Source organism: Mercenaria mercenaria, chromosome 9, assembly GCF_021730395.1.
Source record: "Mercenaria mercenaria strain notata chromosome 9, MADL_Memer_1, whole genome shotgun sequence".
Lineage (NCBI taxonomy): Eukaryota > Metazoa > Mollusca > Bivalvia > Venerida > Veneridae > Mercenaria > Mercenaria mercenaria.
Window position 1 is genome coordinate 22,143,012 of NC_069369.1, and position 8,977 is coordinate 22,151,988.

The following is an 8,977-nucleotide window of genomic DNA, read 5'->3' on the forward strand; positions in this document are numbered from 1 at the left end:
GTCAAATTGACCCCGCCCCATGTGGTTACATGATTGTACATAGAAAAAACTTCAAAATTTTCTAAAAATAAACCAGAAGGCCTAGATCTTAGATATTTGACATGTAGAATTGCCCAGTGGATCTCTACAAAATTTGTTCAAATTATGACCCCCGGATTCAAATTGACCCCGCCCCATGGGGTTACTTGATTGTACATAGAAAAATCTTCAAAATTTTCTAAAAATAAACCAAAAGGCCTAGAGGTTAGATAGTTGACACGTAGCATTGCCTAGTGGACCTCTACAAAAGTTGTTCAAATTTGTACCCTGACCCCTGTCTAATTGACCGCGGTTCGTTAATAAATCTTTAATGCAGAAATCTAACAAGAAGTTAAATATAGATTTTATATTAAATTCCTGAATTATTTTGTTAGGATCATGCAAGATTGGCCACCCATGGGTTAACTTGATTGTCAAATCTTCCAAAAAACCTCAGTTTGACATTTGAAACATGTAGCTCATATTACTCTGGTGAGCGATCCAGGGTCATCATGACCTCTTGTCTGTTAATCGGTTCGCTAATCAGTCTTTATGCAGACAGATCTTAAAATGTGTAAATATAGCTTTTACCTATATATTCCGATATTCTGTTAGGACCATGCAAGATTGCTACACCATTGCGCCATTTATACTGATTCAAAGTAACCTTTTCCATGAGGAACCTGTCTTTAAGTTACATTAAAGTTGTTTCATTGCAAAGCTTAATAAACCAAGAAAATGACATATCTGCATTCAGAATACTATAATTTCAATCTTGCACGAGCTCAATCGGGCCTGTTTCAGCTAAGACTGCCCTAGACAAAGTTTGAAATGACTTATGGTATGCATTTCAAACATTATGGAATTAGGTCTGTGTGATACCTCATATAATGTTAAAAATAGCTAATTTATGTAGCTTATAATTTAATACAGTGACTTTTAGAGAAACCAAAAAAAAAAAAAAAAGAAAGGAAAAGAACAACAAAAAACAATATCTTTTAAAAATGATTTGGTCTGTTCGAAATGTAAAAAGAAAATGTTCATGAATTCTTAATAAAATTCATCTTTTCTAAACGCATCAAATTGCCAGAAACTAAACATCCGAACTGTAACAAATTTAATGTGCTTTTTAATTTTGAGCAAGGCTTTCGTTAGGGTGTTATCACTGTTGTTCGTTTACCCTTAGGGAATATTATACGTTCAGGACACTGTTAGGCTGTACAGTACACTTATGCCTGGTGGGTTATTATAACACTGTCCATTACAAACGGTGTGAATTTATATCTTGTCTAAATTGGTCCTATCCCCAATGTTGTACATAAATTAGCAGGCTGACCTTACGAATGTGTTACAGCTTTTTCCGTTTGACTTAAATAACACATTTACCTTTATGTAATCGATTAAATATTTAAGTTTTTTTATGTCTATTTTGATCCCTCAAGATTGTAAGTACTTATTAATATAGATTTGTTAAATGGACTTATTTATAATGATTTTCTTTTAAGACCAAGTAGGACAAACGATCATCAGACATAAGATGTTTATGTGAGGTTAATAAATTTTAAAATCACTGGGAAAGTAGATTCCTTCGTGAGCACCAGAAAACAATGCAAACAGGTATTATTATAAAAGCAACCGGTTTTGGATTGAGCTTGTATGGGAAGTATAGATTGGAAATATTGCGCAGACCTTTGGAGCGCCCATTCTGCCCGAAGAACGCAGTGATTATTTCGAAATCTAAATAATAATTTATACATACATGATCCCGAAAAAAGAAAATAAAAATTTGTTCATCCTGATAGTCAATATGAACTATAAAAAATGTAATACAGCGATTACTCTTCACCCATTATCAGTGTATGTATGATTCCGGTCAGTAAAATAAGGGAATAAACTTATGAATAAAAAATCAGATTTTCACGACGATGTACGTTCAGTATTGCATACCATATCCAAAGATAAAAATATTTTTCATATAATAAACAGTTATAATAATTTATAAAAATATAACAAAGCAAACAAGACTCCATTTTAATATGCAACGTATAAGTCACAAAAGCAAAACCTTATATAGCACTAATTGTAACAAGAAAACATTTTTATAAAGATTCTAGTAAGCAGACTTTTCATCACTCTTTATTCATGTTATACGCAGAACGTATTCGTCATTTTTATTGCATATATGTTGGTTTTAACACTCAGGTTTTTAATAATTGTTGTTTAACTACTTTCTTGAGATGGACCATCCAACTGAGTAATAGTACTGGCAAGTAGGTTAGGTAAAAAACTGTGAAAATGTTTAGATACAGCATTTGAAACTTTTTTTTCGTTCAGCGTAGCAACTAATCAACTAGATTTAAATGAAATATGAAAAACTTCTTTCATTTCAGGATGAGTTTGTAAAATATCGTTCACTTTTGATAAAGTGAAAAACGAATAGATTCGTTATCAAGCATATATTGTATTTGCAAACTTGTATCGATTACTTGATCATAGGATAACAAAATCGTATTTTAGTTCGGCGACAGCCGAAAAAAAAAACACCTATCTTTGTAACATCAGTTGTTGTTGTCATTGTAATGTATAGAAACTCAATCAGATTTATAATAATTTACACTGTATTGTACTTTTACCCAGAAAAAAAATAAACAAATGTCGATGAGTCAGACCTTCGGCCTGTGTGGCAAATTAGTTTGAAGCGTAGAGACGGTAATTTTAACCTGTCTGTGAAATTTTACAAGATGAGTAAAATCTTGGGCTAAAACAGAACACCCTTTAACGGCTGATGTGGGCATATTAAAACTGTCCAGGTAATCAGAAACACCTTTACGGCCGTGGTGGGCAATTATTATATAATGTTGGCAAAACTATCTTGATCAAATGTAGCCCGATCTCATAATGGTCATTGATCAAAATAGGTCTCTAGGTCAAGAGAACTTTATGCGAAGGCTGTTTTACTGTCTTTTTTGCCTTATTTGTAAACTGTAAAGTTTCGATAAATGTCTGAGTCCTGTCACTGTAATCAAAGAAAACCTGATATGAATTATTGTGTTTTTTTTTGATCTCAGTTTTTCATGATCCTGGGAAAATTAGTAAGTAATTTAATATGGTTATTTTAAAACTGGTACAGTTATATTATAACATGATCAATTTGCCTTTTTATCAAATGACCAAGAATTTGGACAGAAAGATTTTGCTTGATAAATCTATCAATTAATTTTCATCTGACAGACAAAATATCAAAGTTAGGTAATCAAATTTTGTATCTTGCTGCATTTAACCACTGCAATGTTTGCAATCTGATGATTCATTGTCTGAGCTTGAGGGTCATCTGTTCATGAGATACCATTAAAATTAAAGATAAACTTGTTACCAATAGAGCAAACTGGGTATATAAAGTTTAGTAAATCTTGCCGGAACGATATGTTGAAGGCGTTTCGGGGTTAAAATATCACTATGTTAAGGTATGCACAAATAGTTTAAAAAAGTCATTTGTTGGTATATTAAAGTTGACATTTTCAGTCGTTCAATTTATAAAATTTAGCGTTTTTTGCATACACTTGTAGTAATTATGGTATTTCGTACGTATAAAACAAAATGCAATATATCCTTTAAAGCTTGCAGGAAATTAACATAGATAAAACCAATATATTTTAAAATTTAGGTAAATAAGGCTTAATCATGTTTCTGTTATGGTACTGGTTATCAGCACGAAATATTCGTGCATTTGTTTGCATAAAGGTTGGTGTGTACTCACCACTCAAGGAATTGCATTGCTATGAATAATTAGACTTGTGTGTACTATCGACTGCCCGCCCACCCACTCCAAACTGAGTGTGAGTCAATCGGCAAATGTAGGTAAGGTACAAAAAAGTTGAAGAAATTAGTAAAAGATCAGCATGGGTCATAAACTTTTTTTTTCTTTAAGTTAACAAAAAAGACATAATCTATACTAATCAATGAATGTATTATATAAAATAGAATGTATCGATTAATCTAAATTTCTTTATCACTTTTACAGGATGAGTTCATGTATAAATAATCGTTACTGACTTTTAAGACGAAATGTGGAAAAAAACGAAATAGCAATTCAGTTATCAAGTTCTATATCATTGTTTATGCTACTTGTTTCTGAATTACTTGATAAGTGGATACATAATTTATTTTCGTTCGGGCAAAGCGTATTAGAAAATAACTGTCTTTTCAGCAAGTGTTGTCATTTGCTAATTGTTAGAAATTCGCTCATCAGTGATTGTATAAATATTTAGCCCATATTTTTACCTTTTTACCGATGAATAAAAAATAAACAAATTGTCCGATGATCGTCTGTCGTCTGTCGTCTGTCAACATTTAGTTTGTGTATGCGATAGAGGCTGTATTTTTCAACTGATCTTCATGAAATTTTGCAAGAATGATAATCTTGATAAAATCTAGAAAAAAATTGAAAATGGATGATCTGGGGTTAAAAACTAGGTCACTAGGTCAAATCAAAGAAAAACCTTGTGTATGCGATAGAGGCTGTAGGTTTCAATTGATCTTCATAATTTTGGTCAGAATGATTATCTTGATAAAATGTAGGCCAGATTTGAAAATTGGTCATCTGAAATCAAAAACTAGGTCTCTAGGTCAAATCAAAGAGAAACCTTAGGTATGCGGTAGAGGCTGTATTTTTCAACTGATCTTCATGAAATATTGCCAGAATATTTATCTTGATAAAACCTAGTAAAAGTTTGAAAATGGGTTATCTGAGGACAAAAACTTGGTCACTAGGTCAAATCAAAGAAAAACCTTGTGTATGCAATAGAGGCTGTATTTTTCTATTGATCTTCATGTGTTTTGGTCAGAATGATCGCCTTGGTAAAATCTAGATCAAATTTAAATATGGGTTATCTTGGGTCAAAAACTAGGTCACTAGGTTAAATCAAAGAAAACATGTGTATGCAATAGATGCTGTATTTTTCAATTGATCTTCATGAATTTTGGTCAGAAAGATTGCCTTGATAAAATCTAGATCAAATTTGAATATGAGTCATCTGAAGACAAAAACTAGGTCACTAGGTCAAATCAAAGAAAAATTTTGTGTATGCAATAGGGGCTGCATTTTACACCGGATCTTCATGAAATTTGATCAGGATGTTTGTCTGGATGAAATCTAGGTCAGGTTTGAATATGGGTCATCTTGGTTTAAAAACTAGGTCACCCAGTCAAATTAAAGAAAAACCTTGTGTACGCAATAGGGACTGCATTTTACACTGGGTATTCATAAAGTTTAGTCAGAATAATTGCCTTGGTGAAATCTAGGTCAAGGTAGAATACGGGTCATCTGTGGTTAAAAACTAGGTCACTATGTTAAGGTATTGGACCCATAATAGTAATGTTTAAAAAATGGCATTTGGTTGGTATATTCTTAAAGTTGACCATGTTTCACACTGTGTTGCAAATTTTAAACAACTTTTACCGTGCCGTTTTTTTGTAAATTTTGTGTAATTTATGGTATTTCGTCACGCTCAAGAAGAGACAAAATTCAATGTGATGGCCACTATCTAAAACGCTTGCAGGGAATTCATTACAGCATTAATTTTGATAAAAGAAACATCAAACTATTGTTAAACAATTATAAAACACAAAATAAAACTGTAAAAATATTTTTTTTCTAGGGTGCCTCAAGTAAACAGATTTAATGAGACAGAATTCTAACTCCAACATTGAAAAATTAAGGTCGAATCCTGTGGGTCTGTTTTGAATTTTGCTCACTTCATTCAAAAATAACATTGGGGCAATAGTAAAACCTACCTGCATTTCTTCCACAATATGTAATCTAAAGAATGAAGGCAAAATAGAGAACTTTTACCGCACGTAACTCAGTTTTTTTAAAGATGTCTAACTCTACCCCTCCTGTTTCAGAGGTAAATTCACATTGAAAGCAAAAAATCGCTTATAAAATGAAAATTTTCCACTTTTGTACAATACATCCATAATTAGTCTTGAAAGAAGTAAAAACTTACTAGCGAAAAAGGAAAACATGGAAAAAGAATTTGGTCCCAGTGGGGTTTGAACCTACGCCCCCTGAAAATTGCAGTCAAAGTAGGTTTATCGTAGGAATTGAATACTCTTCAAAAAGGAGATACTCTATTACGGGTCCGATACCTTAAATCAAAGAAAAACCTTGTGTTTGCAATAGAGACTGTATTTTTTAATTGATCTCCATGAAATTTGGTCAGAATGATAGCCCTGATGAAATTAAGGTCAAGTTTGAATATGGGTCATCTGGGGTAAAAAGACTAGGTCGCTAGGACAAATCAAAGAAAAACGTTTTGTATGTGATAGAGGCTGTGTTTTACAATTGAGGTTCATGAAATTTGGACACAATAATTGCCTTGATCAAATCTAGGTCAAGTACGTATGTAGGTCATCTTGGCTCAAAAACTAGGTCACTAGGGCAAATTGAAGAAAATACTTGTTTACACTTAAGAGACCTCATTTTTAGTCCAAATCTTAATGAAAATTGGTCAGAATATTTGTTTCCATGAAATCACTAGGTCAAACATGTTTAAACTGTTAAAGTGTGTTTCTCAGGTGAGCGACCTTGGGCCATCTTGGCCCTCTTGTTTATGTTTTGATATCCACAATAGTAATATGTATAAAATGTACAATATTTTTGTCTTTTAAAGTACGACGGCTGAATTTTTCATTTTGATCTCAAAGACAACCTCGCTTAAAATGGACATGCTATTTTTCTGGTATTTGATCTTTAAAATACATTCAACCATCATATCGACCTGTTTATTAGAAGGAAACTAATGAATTATTTTTATTAGAAAGAATCAAATATTATATTTCTATGTCTGAATCAAGAGGAGAGAATATTAATGAATATTTAAACTGTAGACCGCCGTTGTCGTTGAGTGACTTGCAAAGCAAAAAATAAAAAATCACCAACAAAATTCAAATTACCCTTAATTCTGTGCAGCTTATTATTTAAGTAATTTCATTTTGTCTAAAACTATGTTCCGAATATAACTTTATTTGTCCTTTTGTCCACTTATAAGAATGTGAAAAACAACTTGACAGGAATAATCCTTATAAGTGCAGCTTTCTGACACGTGCTTTAGCTTGTTTTGACGCTTAACGGATGCCTCCAGAAGGGTTGTGCATATGGTACTAGAAGTGTTCTGCATTAAACAATCAGTCAAGATAATGATAGCGAGACGGATATTTTCGGTAACCTACTGCTGCCTGTAACACTCGTTTTATTTTGAGACAACGCCATATGACAGACTTCTTATACCTGTATCAACATTTACAAAAGTTACATTTTATTGTTAATGTATCAGCTAACACCTCTGATATCTGTGTCAGTAATATATTACATTTTCTTATGCCTGTTAAGCTAACAGCTGATGTTATGTTTCTGATACATGAATTAGTAATATTTTATTGTGAGTGTTTAAGGTAATTCTGTTGTTACGACCCTCATGTCTGTATCAGCTACCGATCAAAGTTACATTTCATTGTAACTCTATCAGCTGCTGTTACACCTCTGATATCTGTACATTTATCGGTGCTATTTTGTTTTATCTTTATCCAAAGAGCTATAAAAAATAAATTTTTAGTTCTTTGCTTTATCATAAAACGGCTGCTGATACGGCCATATCGTAAATGTTGCAATGAACCCGTATAACTTATTGTTATTTATAGCAAACAGTATCACAGCCTTGATTGAATAATTTACTGTAACGCTGTAATACGAAACATTAGTTTTATATTAACAAAATAACGGAAAAAAATGGGTGTCGTTATTTAGCTTGATATATAAATAACACGAAATGTTGGTTATTATTGTACTTACTAAAACATTTGGTGTGTCATTTATGTCACATAAATAACAACGTAGTGGAGATTTACTAACGATTTTATAAGGATAAAACCAAATATTCTCCTTGTAAGTGATTTTAAATAATGTATGCGTCTGGTCTCCGTACAACAGGCTATAATATTCAGTAGACGAGAATGGCGTTTTCGTGCAATAAAATCGTGCCAGCAATTGATTCTTAGAATGAATGTTTTGTCCTATAGCCCACATTCCTTTTAATGCATTTTTATTTCATGTTTTACAACCATTGATTATAATATCATGGTATTTTCAAACAGTGAGCTTTATTAAGCATAACTGCACTGAGAGGATCTACACTTGAACGCAGGAGAATAATATAAAATCGTAAGTTCTGATAGGTTTGACTATTGCTCGCCATGCCAAACAACAAATGCTTATTACATGCAATCAGAAATTAATTTCCAGCCATTTTTTTAATAAAAACGTACTGGCCTAGTAAATATGTGTTGAATATAGGTTGATCATATACTAACAGAAACTAAGGGTACTATGGACCAGCGATTTATAAATTTTAGTGGTTCTGTAATAATACAATATACGTCTCGCCTACTAAATTTAATTGAGACTGGCCAATTAGTTTCAAGTTCGCCAAGTATTATTTTCGGTTGCTAACCGTTCGGTAGCAAAACGTACTTCTATTTTCCGTAGTGTACTTTATTTCTTTAATGTACGATGTATGTTACGTTTTTTTTCAGTTTTTTTTTCTTATTGCATATAGATGAATATTATTACACAAGTTATAGAAAATGAATCAACCTGATATTCTTCATATGATTTTTTTATTTTACAGTATACCCTAGTCAGTGATACTTGCAATATTTCACTTAAAATTGTTATGTCAATATAACTTACACTACGATGAGGCATGGTAGGTAATGCTACTAATTATCTGCCACAGACCATGATGTATCTCACATGTGCGAGTTTAGTTAATTCCTGTTTTAGCTTGATACATAAATATCGTATAGATTTAAGTATATTTTACCTAGTAAAAGATGTACCATGCCAAATATGTCACTTAAATAACACCGTAGTAGAGATTTACTAACAATTATCTAAGTTAAT